This window comes from Diabrotica virgifera, chromosome 9, assembly GCF_917563875.1.
Source record: "Diabrotica virgifera virgifera chromosome 9, PGI_DIABVI_V3a".
In the NCBI taxonomy this organism is placed as follows: Eukaryota; Metazoa; Arthropoda; class Insecta; order Coleoptera; family Chrysomelidae; genus Diabrotica; species Diabrotica virgifera.
The window spans coordinates 12,827,121-12,848,155 of NC_065451.1; the positions used below are offsets into that span (position 1 = coordinate 12,827,121).

At 32.4% G+C, this 21,035-nt stretch overlaps 1 long non-coding RNA gene across 1 annotated transcript; it reads left to right on the forward strand.

Annotated features, from left to right (window-relative positions):
- Window positions 1-6,665: 6,665 nt before the first annotated feature.
- On the forward strand, window positions 6,666-8,370 carry LOC126892973 (uncharacterized). Its single transcript, XR_007701073.1, has 2 exons — window positions 6,666-7,008; window positions 7,488-8,370. It is a non-coding gene; the product is annotated as an uncharacterized LOC126892973 (long non-coding RNA).
- The last annotated feature ends 12,665 nt before the right edge of the window (window positions 8,371-21,035 follow it).

The following is a 21,035-nucleotide window of genomic DNA, read 5'->3' on the forward strand; positions in this document are numbered from 1 at the left end:
TTTTGTGTTTTTTTCTTGCTTTTCTTTTGAATATGTTTTTGTAAAAAAAATATTTTTTACTTAAAAATATGACATTTCGATAGTAAATTTAACCTGGAATAATTTACCTGTAGACGTGTTTGTGCCAGAAGTGCATAGAGCTCACCCTAATTCACCCTGAGCCTAGGGACTAATTCGCCATTTTCTCAAAAACGCACCCATTTAAATGGTAGCACTCCGCGGTTTTTTCAAATATAGAGGTCCGTTGAGATAATAAAATCTCATTAACGTTGTAGCTCCTTTTAGCTCTTTTATTTTGAACATAATCAATAGCCTATAATAATTAATGTTTCATTTTTCTGCACTATAATTTAATATAGAGTGATATAGAGTGCTTTTTAGTCATTCGTTGACAATTCGTTGACGTAAATCATCAAGATTTTATTTTAAGATGTCTTCACAAAAAGATCCAGAGGAGACAAATCTGGTGATCCAGGAGGCTATTCGATACTGCCTGTCCCCCAATCCAATCCCGTGAAAAATTATAGTCTAAATATTGACGAACAAGTAAAGTATCATGCGGTGGAGCACTGTCTTGTTGAAATATCAAATGGTCTTTATCACGTTGTTGATTATTTTCAATAACATCAGTCAAGGCAGAAGTAATGGCGTCTTCCAGTAATTTTAAATACGCACATTAGTCAAATTGACAGGCAAAAAATGGCCCCTCCAGATTGCCAAGAATAGCAGCCCATACATTTAATTTTTGGTGTGTATACAAGTCCATGGAAAATCTTGATTCTCACTGATTATTATACAAAAATGTAAACAGCGCGGTGGCCATAATCATCTCCACTAAGTTTCTACATTGAGAGTATTTTATATGGATGGAATTTAGTCTTCTTCATAATGACTTGGACGCCGGTTTAGTTGATTACAGATACAACTTATACTTGACTCGTACTTGACATGGAATATAAGTGAACATGTAATACTGAAACTTAATTGCATTCATTAACTACAGGTTCTTAAATTTCTGGTATTTTATTACAAAAAAATTTCAAACAATTTCAAAACAAATCCACAAGGAAAATGTAGTAGTAGTAGTAGTTTCCTATAGCTGGCTGTATACCATATATCACAAAAAATTTAAGTAAAATCCTTTATAAAAGGTAAATAATTTATCAAAATTCCCCTTAAAAACCCGTTAAAATTACACATTCATAGGAACATTGTCTATAATTGTTATAAGTAACATGGACATTCTAAATATCATATCATTAGGCCGCAAGCATCATTTGACCCTCACTTGAGTTGAATACCTTCAAAGGTCCAGCAACCTCACATTTTGAATGGTCGATGGCAACTCATCGACCATCGATTTCCATCGGCCATCGACCATTGTCATCGACCATCTAAAATATGAGGTTTCTGAACCTTTGAACATATTCAACTCAAGTGAGGGTCAAATGGTGCCCGCGGCCTAATCATCTGATATTTAAAACATCCTTGTTACTTATAACAATTCCAGTCAATGTTTCCCTGACTGTATAATTTTAAAGGGTTTTTACCCAAATATTTTCAGATTTGGTGGCTTAGAATGTGAGCATCCTGTTCAACACTAATAATGATCTGTAATCAGATTGGAAACTAGTTCTGAATATATGTGATGTAGCCCTTTTTAGGAAATTTTAATAAGTTATATACCTTTTATAAAGGATTTTACTTAATTTTTTATTTCAAAACGTTGTATTTACCTATATGTCATTCATTAAAGTGCTGAGCTGTCATTTTGGCCTATGTATTAATTAATATCTTATTACGGGATAAGATACTTTCAACAGATGCGGGAAGGAGAACCAACTAACAACATGGAACTGGAGAAGCAAAAGAATTTGTGGCATCTCCCTCGGTAAAAAACGCAAAAACATTTATTAAAAATCTATCTAAAAAATTACAAATCCCAGGCAGCGATGGTATCCCAGCAGAGTTATTTAATCATGGTGGAGAGCAGATCGCCAATCTGATTCTAAAAATAGTTTGTATTAGACCTGAGGAGAAAATGCTCGGGGAGTGAAGATTAGATTTGACATGCTCGTTAGATAAAAAGGGGAATCACTTAGAATGCAAAAATTGCCACAGAAAAACTCGCCTTAATAACGACGTACCTTCGAAAAATCGATGGTAAGACAGTATGAGATAAACCTAGATGTGCAGATATACGACGGAGATGCAAGGTGGACAACATTAATAACTGGGTGAAAAACAGAAGAGTAGAATGGAACGACCACTTAGCCGAATGACAACAAATAGGTAAGGACGGTGAGAGACGTTTAACCAATAGGAAGACGATCAGTGAGAAGGCCACGAAAACGATGGAATGATACTGGAGGCACATTGAAAAACAGGCAGAGTCATGTCTACACAAATTGAAGAAGAATAACGACATTTAAGTTATTGTGCAGCATCTTGCATGAGAGATTGAAATCTTAAATCAAACCGTTTCTAAAAAAATATCAGGGAGATTTCAGGCGTGGACGTTTAACTATTGTTGATCTTTACAGCTTGTCTACATGAGGGCGGTTGAAACCCAACCGCAGCGGTTGAATTTGCCAAGGAACAAATGGAATCGTACACATGCAACCGCTCCGTCGTCAAACCGCGGCGGTTTTAAGTGACTAGGGGAGGAATGGTTAAGCCAGTCAACCGCTTTCGTGTGTTGTAACGATACGAAAACACTTTATATATTTTTTTTTAATTTCATCTTTAGCAGAAAACAATATTTTTCATTTTACCCTGTATATCATACGATTTTTATATCCATTATAGGCGTCTTTCAGTATTGTGGAATGAAAATGTATTCTACGCCTTGAATTTTTGAAGTTATACTTCTTTACGCGCGATATGAGGGTGAATTTTAATAGGATTAAAACCTTTGATCCCGGTGCAGTCGCATTACAACTTTGTTCTGATTGGATGTTCAAATGACATGACAAAAATTATCCAATATGGCAGCTGTGGCACAGCTGTGGGACTGTGGTTTGGTTATGTATGGTTGTTTCGTTTTAAAATTTGTAGGAAGAGAAACAACAAACAAAAAGTTAGTTAATGGTTATACTGCCTTTTTAAATAGTTTTCATATTATATTTTTGGACTTATTAACATAGAAGAGATGATTGTTGCATGCCAATGTGAAAGCCCATCAAACTGTGACTAGTATGAGTGCCGCAAAATTACTGATAAAAAAACTATTAGCTCGAAGGCGTAGAGAACTGTGGATAACAACAATCAACCGGGACGATCTACGATCTCGCTTATTCAAAGCTAAAGAATCTTACACTGGTAAGTGTTTTAAAAATAGTTGATCAAATTTTTTTATGATATTTGAACATAGCCACTTTGCACGATGCAAGTGATTGCGAAATTTATTAGTCGTTATACGGGCTCTGATTGGGTGTTGAAATGATCTGTCAATAATAAATAATTGTTCAATATGAAGGTAAACAAATGTATAATATATTAATTTTATTGTTGTGAGGACAGAAACAAAAAAGTTTATAATTGTAGTGATTTTTTAAATAGTTTTTAAAGCAACAGGTACGTAATAATTATAAATGTATCATAGGTATCTACCTATTTGAACCTACCAAAATACATAGTATGTAATACTTTTATTTACATAATTTGATTACCATCAAAATTTCTATCAATATTCACCTAATATATTGTTTTCTTACTCTATGTTTTGTTGTATTTTTTCGTATATAATATCACAAGAGGGAAAATTTCGCCGGCAATATTTTCGACTGGTATGAAAGTTTGTGCCGAAAATGCGCAGAAGTGGATAGGTATATGGGTGGAACAAGAGTTGGGCAAGCGTGGAAGGTAATAAAGTCTCTCCAGAGGGAAGGAAAGGAAAAATCTAACATAAAGTTAATAGATCTTAAACAGTGGAAACACCATTATGAGATTTTACTGACAGAAGATAGATGTAAATTCCAAGAGATCGAAATGGAAGAATTAGCCGAACATACACAAATAGTTGAGATAACAACCGGAGAGTTAAGCGAAGCCCTCAAAAGATCTAAAAACGGTAAAGCAGCAGGACCTGGAGACATCCCAATTGAGTTGGTAAAGTACGGACCAAACATATTACATGAGATGTTGGTTCAACTATTTAATAAATGCTTAAAAGGACAAAATATCCCTGATGATTGGAATGTTGGATACATCAGCTCAGTATTCAAGAAAGGGGATAAACGCATATGCTCTAATTATAGAGGAATAACTGTTACCAGCTCAGTAGGGAGGTTGTACGGTCGAATAATAAAGAAAAGAATAGAATCAGAATACGAAGACATGGAAGAACAAAGTGGATTTCGTGCAGGAAGATCGTGCACTGATAATATATTCGTTCTGCAGCAGGTAATAGAAAAACGGAAGGCAAGGAATCTATCTACCCACCTATTGTTTGTAGTTTTGGAGAAGGCATACGATACGGTACCTTTGAAAAAACTGTTTCAAACATTGACGAAGGTAGGTCTCAGTAGAGAGTATGTGGATGCTATCGCAAATATATACAAAAATGCAAGAAGTGTCGTTAAAGAAGGAAACTTTATATCTGAATCATTCCCTATATCAAAGGGGCTTAAACAAGGATGTTGTCTGTCTCCGACTTTATTTAAAATATATATTCAATCATCGCTAGAGCAGTGGAGGAAACAAGTATCCGGAATGGGAATAGACATAGGCAGTGGTAAATGTCTAACAACTTTGTTTTTTGCAGATGATCAGGTAGTCGTAGCGAATGATGAGGAAGACATGGACTACATGTTTAGAAAACTAAAGAAAGAATATGAAAAATGGGGCCTTAATATGAATATGTCAAAGACAGAGTATCTTAAAATATGGGATGATGAAGAAGATCCAGAGTTAGAAATTAGAACCACGAAAAGATGTAATGAATATAAATATCTCGGATCTATAATATCTAAAGAAGGCACTACCAAAAGAGACATCGAAAAGAGAACGCAGCAGGGCAAAAAAGCGGTAAACATTCTGAGCTCTCTACTGTGGTCTAAAGATATAAGGCAAGAAACGAAATTGACAATCTATCGTACCTTGGTAGAGCCTATTATGACTTATGGGGCAGAAGTTTGGCAGATGACAAAAAAAGATAGGAAAAGAATAGAAGTAGTAGAAATGGATTATCTAAGGAGAGCGTGTGGTATATCTAAAAAAGATCACATCAGGAATGAAGATATTAGAAGGAGGACACATACTGTATATTCCAGTGTAGATAAAATTGAAACTAGACAACTAGTGTGGTATGGTCACGTGAAACGAATGAATGAAGATAGATGGCCAAAGAAAGCTTTAAATTACATACCACACCAAAGAAGAAGAAGGGGAAGACCTTCAGTTGCCTGGGAAGAAAATGTACGGCACATCATGAAAGATAGAGCCATCAAAGAAGACGAATGGATGGACAGATAACGATGGCGGTCGAAATGCGAGAAGCGGCAGAGGCTGTAGGAACCTCGCTGATAGATAGATAGATGAAAGTTTGTTGCCTGGCAATTTTCGCGAATTAAATTTTGACTTAAATCACGTGACGTCAGTCGAGTGATTTTGTCAAAATTTCATAAGCGAAAATTACCAAAAGGCAACGAACTTGAATGAAACCAGAAGAAAATTTTGCCAGAAATAATTTTCTCTCGAATGAGATTCGACAAGACTATTTCACGAGACAATTAATGCACCATATCAACGAAATATAATCTTTACTTATTTGTTATTACCAGACACTTTCGTGATGGATCTGTCATAATTTTGTCGCTGAGATTTCACGTCATTAAGGAGTTTTGTCAGTAGGAAACGAAGCGTTGCTATGCCGTTTTATCAGTTAAAAACAGTCTAGTGAAATAGTCAATTCTAAATCATTTCAATTCGAAATCAAAATAATTTGATTTACATAATTCAAAAATGTCAAAAGTTTAATCCGTTTAGTTAGTCGATCTTCGCACATAATGACACACTGTCTCCGTGGCGAAGCGTTTAATGCGAGTGAACCCCAATATAACGCCAATACCAGCCGCGCTGGTAAGTTAGTTCGAATCCCAATAGAAACTTTTATTTTTTTATTTTTTTTTATATATTTTATGATTGTAAGTATATTTATTATATAATTTTATTTTCAGAAAATACGTATTTAGTTAAAAAAATTTCCGAAAATTAATGTTCAGAAATAATTTGTGGCATTTTTAATGCGTTTGTGTGTGTTTTATTCTTTTATTATTTTAATTTTTGGCACTGTTTTAATAAAAATGTTTGAGAAGTAGTAAGTATAAATTAATTTAATATTTAAATAAAATATAAATAAAAAGTATATTAATTTCGTTCATAATCATATAATCATATAATAGAAGTCTAACTTCTTACGTGCGTACAAAGTACACACACATTCTTTTTCTTTATAGTGAATTCATGTGTTTGCTTTTTACCCATCCTAAAGAACACTTGATGCATGCTTAATTTATTTTCTAATGATTTAAGAAGAAACGAATAGATCTGTTTATTTGAAGTTATTTAGGCACTTAAGTTGTAGCGATTACGCTATTAATTAAATAAATTCAACTAGAATTCCATTCAATTCAAAGCCCCTAAATAAACCCTTGTGTGACGCTAGTGGTCAGCGTAGAAATATATACAGTCGTCTACAGCGCAGGCTTGCCCACTGTCGAAAGGAAATCGAATTTCCGATGAAGATCAATGATTTAGTCAGGTACGCTCGCTCAAAAGTAAACATGCAAACGTAAAATCTTCAGAGGGACGAATTTCTGGAATAAATGAAATAAATGAATACCATCGGATAAATTACATACAATCAACTATTTCAAACAAACAAAGTTTCAATAAATGTTCGGAGTAACCAAAGTGACAAAGCAAGTAAATATCCAATAATTTGTATATGAAGAAATGAGCAATGCTGTTATGGCGTAAGCAATGAAGTTTGCATGTTAGTTCCAGGTACGCCTGTAGATCATTTATTTTAGATAAAACGGCTCTCTGATATTGTCTTTATGTTATTTTGTGAAGAAACACAGTAAAAATCTTAGTGATAGGTTTTCATATCATTTGACCTTCTTTGACCATGTTTTTTTATCTTTATGTCTTCATTTTGTTTTGTGAAGAAGCACGGTAAAAATCTTAGTGATATGCTTTCATATCATTTGACCTTCGTTGACCATGTTTTTGCAATAGAATAATATAGGAGTTTTTGTCTGTTTTTATAATTAACATAAAAGTAATTAGTACCTTCGAGAATATTCGAACCAACACGCAGCTGCAACAAATTGACAGCGTCTGTCACAAGCTGACAGGATGCCTGGGCGATGTTTATTTGTTTGGTAAAAAAAAAGATACAGGGTTGATCCGATGTTAAAATGTGTACTGTTGCAATTTGATTGAGACTTTGATGTTTTATTGAATGTTATCTTGTTTTGTAGAGTTCGTCCCTATATCCAGAACCAGTTTTTTTTGTAAACACAGAAACATACCAATATCTATTACCATTACCTCTACTTGATACAGGAGCTCTTCCACACAGCGACAGCTTTACATTGGACTTTATAGGAGCCACGAGGACCTCACCCATCCTATTGGACTTGATTTGGATCAGTGATTGTAAAAGCTAAGCTAATTTTTATCTATATTATTTGCATTTCATAGTACTATTTACCTTTTGTTTACATTTACTTTTGTGAACTTCTTGTGTGCACGCAATCAAGCAACTTAAGTATAGAGTTTTGAATAAATGGGGGGGTTGGTTTTTGTTTTTATTAATAATAGTAGGGTATAAAATACATGTGTTAAAATAAACTAGATAATGGTATAAATAATAAGTAATTCAATCAGTTTTAAAATTAAATAAGGGAAGGGGTAATAATAATAATTAAATATAATATATTATAGAGAGGTTTTAAATACTATTTGAGTGAGCATCATTTGATTTGCGTAGAGTATATTACCTGACTCGTTGTTTTGTTGAAAATGTTAGAATTCTCCCAGTGTCTGTGTTAAGTGTCATACTTACACATAGCCTGGTATTTGAGTGCTCTGGACACTTGTCAGTCCAATTAGTTTTTTTAATATATTACTAACCTTAAGTTAAGACTTTAGCTATTCACACGGACTTTGACTGTTTACTAATATATAACTTTTCCTTGGCCAGTAGTAGTGATTTTTTTAATTATAGTGGCTGTTAGGTCCTCTCTCACTGTTATACCACCCACTACTACTGTTATTTATATGTTATGTAGATGTATAATATAAGATATTTATACATAATGTTCAATCATTAATTGTTGATAAATATATTGATTGTTACTATTTTGATTTTTATTTCAGTTTCTACTATACAGTATATTATATGTTATAGCAATACAAGTTAAATATTGATTTGTTTTTGTATTCAGGTCAGTGTATCAAGTGTTATTTCTTCCCTGTCGTTTGTTACTTAAAAAAAAATCTCAACCGTTTGGTTGAGTTGGCGCCCATTTCCTTCTCTCTTTATCGTCCCTCTTATCTCAATCGATCTCCAGCATTCTTATCTAGTTGCCTTCAATTTTTGTATTACCCTGTCTCATTTTTTTTTCCTCGTCTTCATCATTTCCTTATCTCATCTCTCTATTTGTATATCTCAAAGCCAATATTCAGTGTATTGAAGCTAGCCCGAACACTCACTTGAGATATAGTGTCTCTTTGCCTATTTGATTTGCTCGTCTGAGCTAAGCCATTCTTCATTTGTCTCTTAAATCTCTGCTCTTCCAGATTTTCCCCTATTTTGTCAGTTCTTCCTCTTCCAAACCTCAATACCCAGAGTTTTGGGTTACAAAGTCTGTTTATAATATTGAAAAGCACTTATGAGTATGTGTTTGTTTTTCTTTTGATAAGTCGGTCGCGTTTGGGATGAATAATTGAATAATTAGCTATCTTTTGTTAAGCCGAAATGGAATTGAATCATCTAATTGCGACGTATAAACACCCAAATACCTTCCAAATCATCGTTTATTTTTCTAACTAATGGTTAGAATTTATTGGTATTTTAACCTTTTAATGGCGGCTATACGAAATATTTGGAATAAACAGATAATATGTAAAAGTTCTATTGCTTTTGACATATTTTAATAGATTTTGAAGTAAAAAAAAATATTGCTGCTGTATTTTGTCTTTATCATGTTGTTCCCATTTTGGGAACGTTGGCATGTAAGGTATTATGTATTTTCTAAAAATAAAATACTTAACTGTTTGAAAAAAGTCTAGTATTTTTATAGTACACAACACAACGCCCTTGGTTAGTGCCTTCGGGAATGTGATTCATCCCGTCAAATTTTATGTCGCTTAGAACAGGGGCTTTTTGACGCGCTGAGCTGGCCACCAGCCGTCTTACACTATCGGCCAAGAAACGCAGACGCGCCCAATACTCCACTAGGAGTGATGGTCCAAGAGAGAGAGAGAGAGAGAACAGGGGCAGATGGACCGCCTTTTCTTTTTCTTTGAACTGAACCTGCTTTTACAAGGGCTAGAGCAACGTTTCTGCGAAACTCAAGGTGTGTTATATTTGCATTTTCATGTTGAAAAAAGCGAAAAGCTGTCAAAACCGCCAAATTCAATCCATGAGCAAACAAGTTCCACTACCATTTTTTTGATCTAAGTCGGGGACGATAAGAAGCAGCTAAACGTTCAAAAAGGTCAACCCCACCCTTTCCAATGTTATATTGTCTTATCAAATTTGATTGAGTTACATCTTTTTATGTTCAGACTTGACTCTTCTGGTGGAATTTTGAACAGGGGTTACTAGAAAGTGATTACTTGCGACTATTACAGGTCCCTCGATCATAGGTCCCTCGATCTTGTTTTTTGATGGTTGAGGATGAAACTAAAGGACATTTGTTGATCCTATTTTCTCGAACTGTACCACAAGCCCGTATACCGTTTTCTGATAAAGATTTCAGAAGGGAGTAGCTGGTAAAAAAATTATCGAAATATACAACATGGCTGTTCTGATTTTGCAGAATTTCTAACATAATTTTAGCTGAGTGATGGCCATGATATGGAAGCATTGATTCATCAATGCTTACATGTTTATCAAAAACTCCAAACTGCTTCATATTAATTTTTCGAAAAGTGGTCAAACTTTAGCTACTTTTGAGTGAGCTAAATTAGAGTTATCACAAACGTGAAGATATCTTTTTATTATTCTGAATTTTTCACGGCTCATTGTTTTTGCAAGGTTTGGAGCCTGCATGTCATCCGCCGTTGACCAGTAGTCATTTTCGTCGGGTAGATGATTATATCCGCTAATCAGGAGCAAGCCAATAAACTGACGAATATCTTCATCAGAAACTGTAAAATTTTGAAAATTTTGATCCCTTCGAGCGCAAGTTTCGCTTTGATTACGTATAAAACTAATAATTTCTGGAGTAAAAAACAAAGAGAATATTTCAAACTCCGTTTTACCCATATGCTCGGCTCCTACTTTAGGTGGATCTTCGGATTCTTCTTCGTCATCTGATTCGGCATCACCATCATGAATTTCTACATCTCCAGGAACCTCTATTGGCATGTCAACCACGTCCAAAATCTGGTCCTCAAGAGTGTCCTCGTCACTATCAATATCTCGGTCTCCTGAAATGGGAGGAAGTATTACAACATCAATGTTAGAGGATAATGAGGTTTCCACATCTTCCAAAGCATCCCGTACTCGTGTCGTGTTCTTCTTGAACAGCTCTGATCGACTGTTTGTTATTCCTAAATTCCTATTATCACTTGAAAGGCGATTGCACTAATCGTTATTGCCCTTGAAAATTTACGAGCTAACAGAAACGACATTATAATTTATTAGGGTATATTAGGTACTCAATGATGCCAACGTTCCCATTTTGGGACATGGCTAATTCCAAAAATTTTTTTCAAAAAGTAATGAAAGAATTCAAGCGCAGTATAAACTATTCACTAAGGTAGTCAATTGGCTACTTTACTTGAAAAAATAATAGCAATAGAATAATTTTTGCTGACTTGATGACAAAAACCGTAAAACGAATCAAAAAATTGAATTTTTGTGCTTTTTACTTTTTTTTTTTAAGAAAATGAACCCAAATCTAAGTAAAATTTTTTGATAAACTAGCAAGCCCCTTACCTTTACAAAACATTATGTAGTGCGATTTACAAAAATAATTGCATAAACAATCCTAAAAAAATGTTTTAATAGGTGTTCCCAAAATGGGAACGTTGGCAGTTAAAAGGTTAACACAGAGTAGTGTATTGGTTTATGTTTCGTCAAATATTTTGTCACGAAAAGGAAACAGCGTTCTATTATTCTTCTGGGATTAGTTCAGATGGATGAGGAGTGAACTGGGGGAAAGGTGGTGTGTTTTTTTTTTGGGGGCGATATCATCCTTTTCACCAGGCATAATATGTTGCATTTAGGTGCAATAGATCATCATCGAGTCCATCTTCGATGATAGCTAGTCGGTATTACCATGGTAATATCTTGTTTTTTGGTGTGGAAAATACCACCAGTTCCTTCGGCAATCAGTTAAGAGTTAGCCAAATATCTTAAGCAGTTTTTTTATCACAAGAAGTAAAATGTTGTTCTGAAGACATTTTCTTGTGGCATTTTTTTAATTTACTAGTCTTTAAGGAAAATAAGCCACAATTTTACCGAAAAATGATTTTATTAACGTTTCGACGTCCAAATCGGATGCCGTTGTCAAAATAAAAAATATTAATGAATTAAACAAAAATTTTGTTGCTTAGTTAAACAATTCTTCTAATAATTTACTTAATTTGACTCATTACGATTTGGACGTTGTAACGTTAATAAAATATTTTTTTTTTGTAAAATTGTGGCTTATTTCCCATCAAAACTAGTTAATTAGAAGAAGTAAAATGAAGTAGTTTTTTTACGTTACTACAAAATCAAATACTAAAATAAGTAATGCATTGCTGAACTTTTCACACTACACATTCAAAAATTTTACCATTATTATTGTATTTGTTGTGGTACCTACCAGTGAAGTGTAAAGCGTTAAGACCTTAACATCTGGACTTAGCGTTGGAGACACAAAGGCACCTACTTAACATTGTAAATTTATTTGTAATTGTGGATACCTCTTATATGTAAAACCAGAAAGAGGTCCACATTAATTTCTATTTTAAATTTTTTATTAACCTTTTTTAATAAAAGGTGTTAATTTGTAATAATATTTACTTATAATCAATTATCCAACTCCCTTCTCTTTGGTCATCTAAGTAAGAAAAAATATGGTAGGTTTTATTTATCTTTATATTATTATATAAATCTATATTTATCTTGAGATAATTATTTATATTTAATTAATTTTCATATGACTTGTTTGTCTAAAGGGTTTTTCTTTGTAGTCCATGTGGTGAGACCGCACCCGTCTGGAAAAATTTCTGATTCGGTTTCTTTGTGGATTTCTATTCAAAAATGTCCCCTTTAAACAAATCTGAAGGGTGCCGGGCGGAATTTTTGGGCAGAAATGGTTTAAACAAATTTTTTAAACAAATACAAAAGATCACGTTTTTTGGCTACAAAACATAAGTTTTGTGGGCCATTCTAAACAAGAAAGGTATCTTGTAAATTTTCTCAAATATTGATAGTTTTCGAGATATAGGCGATTTAAAATCTGAAAAATGCGAAAATACGCATTTTCGAGGCCTAAAAACTCATATTTAAATGAGTATATTTGAGGGTACCAGATACTAAAATTGAAGTTTAAACATTCAGCTTCAAGATTCTGAAGAGTGATTGCGTCTAGCCTTAATTTAAACCGTTGTTTTTAATTGTTAAATATGCCTGTCCATCCGATTTTTTTGCCGGTGCGGTGCGCTAGGTTTCAAAAAATCTTCAATTTTCCTCCGAAAAATATTTTTTCTAGATTCTTTGTAACATTATAAATAAAATAAGTTTCTTGACATTTTTCTCAAAAGTTAACAGGTTTAAAGTTATAAGCGATTTAAAATCCAAAAATGCGTTTTGTGGCATTTTTCGGATTTTAAATTGATTATAACTTTAAAATTATTAACTTTTGAGAAAAATGTCAAGAAACTTATTTTATTTAGAATGTCCCAAGGAATGTAGAAAAAATATTTCTCGGAGGAAAATAGGAGATTTTTGAAATAGAGCGCGCCGCACCGGCAAAAAAATCGGATAAACACGCATATTTAACAATTAAAAAATAACAGTATAAATTAAGGTTAGACGCGATCTCTCTTCAGAATCTTGAAGCGGAATGTTTGGAACTCAATTCAAGTATCTGGCAACCTCAAAAATACTAATATGAATATGTGTTTTTAAGCCTCGAAAATGCTTATTTTCGCATTTTTCAGATTTTAAATTGCCTATAACTCGAAAACTATCAATTTTTAAGAAAAATTACGATACCTTTCTTGTTTAGAATAACCCACAAAACTTAAAAATATATGTTACGGAGCAAAAAAACGTGATCTTTTGTATTTGTTTAAAAAAATTGTTTAAACAATTTCTGCCCAAAAATTCCGCCCGGCACCCTTCAGATTTGTTTAAAGGGGATATTTTTGAATAGGAATCCACGAAGAAATTGAATCAGAATTTTTTTTCAGACGGGAGCGGTCTCACCACATGGACTATTGTGTTCCTTTTTAAAACTAAAAAACAAAGTGACGCCCTTTCAGCTTTATATTGCTTCATTATTTATTTTTTTGTACATTAGTAGCTAGTTTCCTTTTTTTATTTTTGTCTAATAATTATCATCTATTTCTCAGCTAATAACAAAATGTAAAGAACCACTCCCACATCTCTAACCGGTTCTGAGCTAATCCCGTATGTGTTGACAACTTCTTTTTCTTTCAACTTAATTGCCATAGTGTACGATACAAACATCGGCTAACAGCGGCGTCAACCGCTGGCAAACCATCCTCATATGGACAAGCGCTTACACTACGACAAATTCTCTCAAAAAGCGCAAGAGTGTAATATAGGTATGTTGACTTTACTATTTATATTTTTTTCTCTAAAATAACAACACCATAATATTCTTTCATGATCGAATACAGTCATGTTTAAAGTCCAGATTTACTTGCGTCATATAATACTTAACTAACCATTAATTTGAATTTTATCTTTAACAATCATCCATCACCTGGTGTAACAAGGTGCGTCGGCCTTAAAAGGTTCTCGTCTTTGTACGACTTCCACGTCGGCATACGCCTTCACTAATTAGACAGACGGTAGACTGATAAGATAATTACAATTTAGGGAAGTTAACGCAGCCTCTAATCATAAATTAGACCCTACAGCGGCGTTTTTTAGAGAAAAACTACAAAATATGCAAATTCCGTGAAAAAATATTCATAAATTAAAATTTAACACGTTGATGGACAAAACGTCTACAGACAGCTATGGGCTGTTTTTAAACCAGGAGGAGTAATTCAAATTTACCGCGCCGTAATGCTTATTTGTAATTGGCCCCACTTCAGCCAAGTTTACTCCACTGTTACGAAATTTTGACACTATTGACATTAATGAAAATTTTGACACTATTGGCATTTCATAGAATTAATATCGGCGATTTTTGTCTTTTTGCGTTATTCCTTTAAATTTTAGATTTTTAGTCTGCTTTTATAAAAACATTTGTTTCTAGAATGTATTAGTATAATACAGTATTTATGTTTTACCGTCGATGGCCGATATGATAAACCAAAAAAAAAAAAGATATATTTGGTGATTTTTCTAGTGACTTTCTTGGGTGCGAATCTGTGTTTCTAGTTTACTTCTCCTGGTTTAAAAACAAAGCATAGTTTCCATTGATGTAAGGTGACACGTCTATAGAGGAAATCAGGAGTTTGGACAAAAAATCGGTGTGAAAAAATGTCACATTATATTGTCAACATACATACAGGGTGATTGATTAGTAGGGTAAAGCTCAATAGCACCGCTGTAGTAATAGATAGCAATAAAAGTTAATAACAAAAATTTTAGCCACCTTTGAGCTTCATATTACAAAATTAGTTCGAATGTTACACGGTGTTCGATAAGACAGTGGCAGACCAAACTTATGTTTTTTTAAATAGAACACCCTATATTTTATTTTAAATTCGAAATCCTGTTAACTTCTCCATCACAAAAATATCAAGGTCTGTTATGTTATACAGGGTATTTACAAAGTTATAACCAAATTTATATGAAAATCGTAACAAGTTTAACTCCCTGTATATATAAAAATAAGCAAAACAACAATGGTTTATTAATGCCATATATTTTAACGTATTGTCAAAATTTTCAAGAATTGTCGATATTGCTAATTTTCTTTATACCAAATACAGGGTGAGTCAAAACGCAAGTACATTATTTTCTCAGTAATTTTAAATGGAACACCCTGTATTTTATATCAGTATTGAAAAGTACCATCACCGTACTTTAATTTTTAGATAACGTTCCCCATGTCCAAATTTATTAGTTTTCGAGATATTTTAATTTTTCAATGGACCAGTAGCGTGGCCACCCAAATCACCAGAATTTAATAAACGGGACTGATTTTTTTGGGGTTACGGTAATAATGAAGTTTATAAAATACCTCCAACAACAAGGGATGAGATGAAAAATAGAATACAAAGTGTATTTCGATGTGTTAATTTACAAATGCTCCGTAGAGTAAGTAGCTCATTCAATGATCGTTTTTAGGCGTACATAAATGTGTTAGGAGAAAATTTTGAAAACCTTATGTACATAATTATATATTAAAAATATTTTATTAAAAGTAGCTTCTAATCTTTTCAAACATGTTTTTTTGCAAAATGTATTACTGATAAATTATGTTTCGTTCTTTATTTGTTACGTTGTTACATCTACATACAAAAGTAGTGTCTAATTGTCTTCACAAAATATTGTATTTTCTGTTTGTGTGTTTTTTTGTAAAATTTATTACTAATTTTCTTTGTTTGTTTGTTGCATTTACATAAAAAACATAGTTTTTAATTGTTTCAAAAATGTTGCATGTAGTTGTTGTGTTTTTGTTTGTAAAATGTATTACTAATAAATTATTTTTATTTCTTTATTTGCTACAGTGTTACATTGATTACCGGATTGATAATATCGGTAATCTTCAACTGTCAATTCAGTCATGGTTTACTTAAAATTTAGATAAATTTAAACACCTAAAATAATTTGCTCTGAAAAATGAAAATATCTCGAAAACTAATAAATTTGGGCATAGGGAATGCTACATAAAAATTAAAGTACGTTAATGTTACTTTTCAAAAATGATATAAAATACAGGGTGTTAAATTTAACATTTCTGAGAAAATAATGTAATTGCGTTTTGACTCACCCTGTATTTGATATACCGAAAATTAGCAATATCAATAATTCTTAAAACTTTTTACAATAAATAAAAGAATATGGCATTATTAACCATTGCTGTTGTGCTTATTTTTATTTATACAGAGAGTTGAACTTGTTACGATTTTCATAAAAAATTGGGAATCACTTTGTAAATACCATCTATAACATTACAAACCTTTATATTTTTGTGATGGAGAAGTTAACAGGATTTTGAATATAAAATAAAATATAGGGTGTTCTATTTAAAAAAAACAAATGTTAGGTCTGCCACTGTGTTATCGCACACCCTGTAACATTCTAACTAATTTTGTAATGTGAAGCTCAAAGGTGGCTAAAATTTTTGTTATTAACTTTTATTGCTATCTATTACTACAGCGGAGCTATTGAGCTTTACCCTACTAATCAATCACCCTGTATATGCATATGAAATGTGACACAAGGTCCACGGTCGTCGTCACATGTTTACATGTTAAAAAACTCATTGTTTCCACTATAAGCGGTAAAAGAAATTCAGCAATTTTCCTATCCTACTTTGCAAAATACATAAAGTGTTACAACACTTGCTTATACATTTGACGCACTGTTCATCAACGTGTTAAAAGGAAAATCTCTTTAGTTGGATGGATACCATAGTTATAAAAACTTACTATTGAAGTGAAAACTTCGAATGCAAAATTGTATATAAATTTTTTATCAACCCTTAACTATTGACGTGGATGTTTCAGGAGGTAGACTATGACATGCGGTATGTCATACCGTTGCCTATTTTCCTTTGTTTTCTAGATGAACTTGTCTTATATCACTGCATTTGTTTTTTAGTTCAATTACAGAATGAGTTCTTACACTGCTGTAGCATAAAAATACTGCTCCAAATAAAATAAACTATATTTTTTCAAGAAAATTATAAAACATTCAGAATATTAAAAAAATGGAGGAGGTTCTTACAAAATCCTTTATATTATAAACCGAATTACAAAAAAACTGGTAAGTAAAAAATAAATAACTATAATAATAATCCACCAGGAAAAAGTTTTCCTATAGTTGGCTGTATACCATATAATACAAAAAACAGTAAAATCCTGTATAAAAGGTATATTTAAAATCCCTCAAAAGGGCCACATCAAAATCACATAACTAGTTTTCGAATGGTTTACCAGTCATCATCAGTGGTTACCTAAAATGAATATAACCTGATAAAAAATGCAAAGATATTGAAATTTTGACTACGGTTAAAAAATTATTAGGACCTGGTCAGTCTGTGTCGGTTTCCTAAAGATACTGAAATCGAAGTGGTCATTTAATCTGGTAATAGTGAGGTCAAGAAAGTTAATTGATTGGGATGACTCTAATTCCATCGTTCTAAAAAAAATATTTTAAACATCCTAGCTTAATGTAGCATTTTAAACCAATATTCCCTTTACGGGCTACTTTTACTGGGCTTTGACCCACATAATTTTGTTAAATAATATTTTAGTGGTTAGCATGTACATTGCACGTGAGTATAACCCATAATTTTTTAACCGTAGTCAAAATTTCAATATCTTTGCCTTATTTTATCAGGTCATATTTATTTTAGGTAAGCACTGATGATGACTGGCAAACCAGTCGAAAACTAGTTATGTGATTTTGATGTGGCCCTTTTGAGGGATTTTAAATGTCCCTTTTATACAGGATTTTACTGTTTTTAATAATGTTGAAAGAAGTTGAAAGTAGGACAACTGGATCAACTTGCTGCCATAGCAATAGCGAAAGCAGACATTGGACTGCTTTTAACTATAGGAACGTCAACACTGACATTCGGTACGTGATACGTCAATGTACCTCAAAGACTAAACCATACTAAAACTGCAGCAGTTGAAAGCAGGTACAGTACACATCACTTAAAGTTACACAGATGGTGTTCTATGAATGTTTTATAAAACATAGTTTACAAAAAAATATACTTTCGGCACGGTATGGCATACCGCATGTCTGTGGTTAAGGGTTAAGTTTTTTTTTAAATTATCCAAATGGACTTATAAAATACGTCAAAACATTTTCGGTGTTATTAGACCATCATCAGTGAGAACGTAGAAATAAGTAATACCAATTTAGAATTAAAGCAAAGTTTGAAATTTTGACTGCTTTAAAAAATAAACATGTGGTTACTTACGTCTAAACATCAGTATATGAAACTAGCCACAGAAATGAGTCAACCGACCTTTAAATTACGTGTTTAAATTATTTAAAAATGAACATCACAACTTGAAGTCGATGTTAAAAGATTTATATTATTAAGGGGATATATAGATCCCTGCTCGAAAAACACGTGCCACTATGGTGAGAGGTGAAGACCAACTAATTAAAGTACGTAGTCAGAAGTCATTGTCACTACTTAATTTAATTAATTGGTCTTCGCCTCTCACCATAGTGGCACGTGTCTTTCAGACAGATATGTGTATGGGTCTACCTTAGAATATAAAATAAACCAGGAAGGAGTACAATGCGAAATGACTTCGAGCCAGGAAGGAGGTTGCAAATGGCGCTCAGCTGTCAGATTTGCTTTCTATCTCCAGTGACGTACCTTTGAAAGAGGGAAGAAGAGAAATTCTTAACGATTTTATTTCATCTTTTATGTTAAACAAACAGCTATAGATCAAGAGAAAATTCGTATTAATATAATATTTTGTTGAAAAGTCAGTTAAATAACATTTTATTATACTAATAACTTCAGTTAATTGATTGCATATACAGGAGCTTTACCCGATGGTACGCCTATGCACACAGCTGATCCAATACACAAACACCTTCTACCTCGTTGACAAAAACTTATGAGTCATCCACAGACGTTCAAGATGGCCGGTTCCGCTAGAAATTTAAGGTGTTGTTGATATATGGCAGACTCCTTCCTGTTTTTTTTTATATTCTAAGGGGTCTACACCTCATATGCATATTATGCTTATTATGTGCAGCACTTATTAGTTCCCGAGGTTATATTATGCAATTTTCAATTTATTTTAATTTTGCCATAGATTGTTTTTGTTTTATTTCAATATTTTTTATTTTATAATATTGTCGATGTATGAAATCTCAGTAAATCGTATTTGTTATTGATTTTTCTCTGACTCTGGTAAGCTTTTTCCATGAAATTTTCAGTGACAATAAAACATATTTTTATTCTATTCTGTAGTATATCCCCTTAATAATATAATTCTTTTAACATTGACTTAATGTAGTCATGTTCATTATTTTTAATACTTTAACCATGTAATTTAAAGGTTTTTTGACCCATTTCTGTGGCTAGTTCCATATACTGATACTAATAGACGTAAGTAACCATATAGTCCAAGTAATGAAGCTTAAAATGGGACAAAATCTCACAATTTTTACAGAATGGATCTATTTGCTTAAAAATTTGAGAATAAGTAGTGGATAGGCCAAGCATCAAAATCTATATGATGCCGAAAGGCGTTTTTAACATGGGGCTGCTTGCCACCCCATCTGGTGGTGGAAATTTTTTATTATATTTTGATAGTTGGTAAAAACATTCATTGTAAGCAAAAAATGTTTTATACATTTTTTTGATAAAATTAATACTTTTTGATTTATTCACTATCGAAAGTGTTAGTTTTATATCGAAAAAATCAATGTTTTTAATAAGTTTTCCGCTAATAACTCCAAAAGTTTTCGTTTTATCAAAACAACTTTATTTAACAAAAATGTATCTTTTAGAAAAATAAAAAAAAACCGTTTTTTTTTATTTTCTTTAAGACCAATAGTAATCGAGCTATACTTTATTATAAGTTAGCTCTTCTTCGTCAAATGCTAAATTGTAGTTTCAAAGTCAAAAGACGGGAATATTATGCATTTTTCGAGGATAACTTGTTCAAACTAATTAAAGTATTTAAAAATATATATCTCCAGAAATAAGAAAAAAGTCTCTAGCTCAAAAATTAAGTGACATAATGAACATAATATCAGTCCCTATTATTTTCAGCGAAAAGTGATCGCAAGCAACCTCCTAATCACCACCCTAATTAAAATTAGTCATTGGCCTTATAGCCTAATAAAATTTAAAAAAGTCAAAATGTAAATTCGTACAGGTTAAAACAAATTTTATATCAAAGTTTAGGTGGGTACAAAAGATATTTTCAAGAAAGTATCCAAATCATACAAGGGGATCATTGTTTAAATAATTAAAAAGGGGTCATTTTTGCACAATATTTACTTTTTTAACTGCTGAGGTAATTCACTTATGAACGAAGGTCTATGGGACTTTTTTCTGCAAAGTTGAAGAATAAATCTTTCACATAAGTCTTACTGAATTAAATTTGACCTCCTACTTATTTGAATAATTGTATATAAAACTTTAAAAAAATTTGCAAAAAATTATTTTTAGCGTTTTAAATAAGCACTATAAAATATCTTATTTTACAGACTAAGTTGCGCTATGATACCAGTATTAAGCGAAAAAATTGGTCGAAAAATATTTAATATTTTTTGAGATATTGAATTTGTTTATTAAATGTTACTATATTTTCAATTGCAAAAACGCGATTGTTGCCAAAGAAATATTCACCTGCTTAAGATCTTATTACTTTTATTTTTATGCATATTTTCGATAAATGTATTAATAAATTCAAATTTCAATTAAACTCCCCCCTAAAAT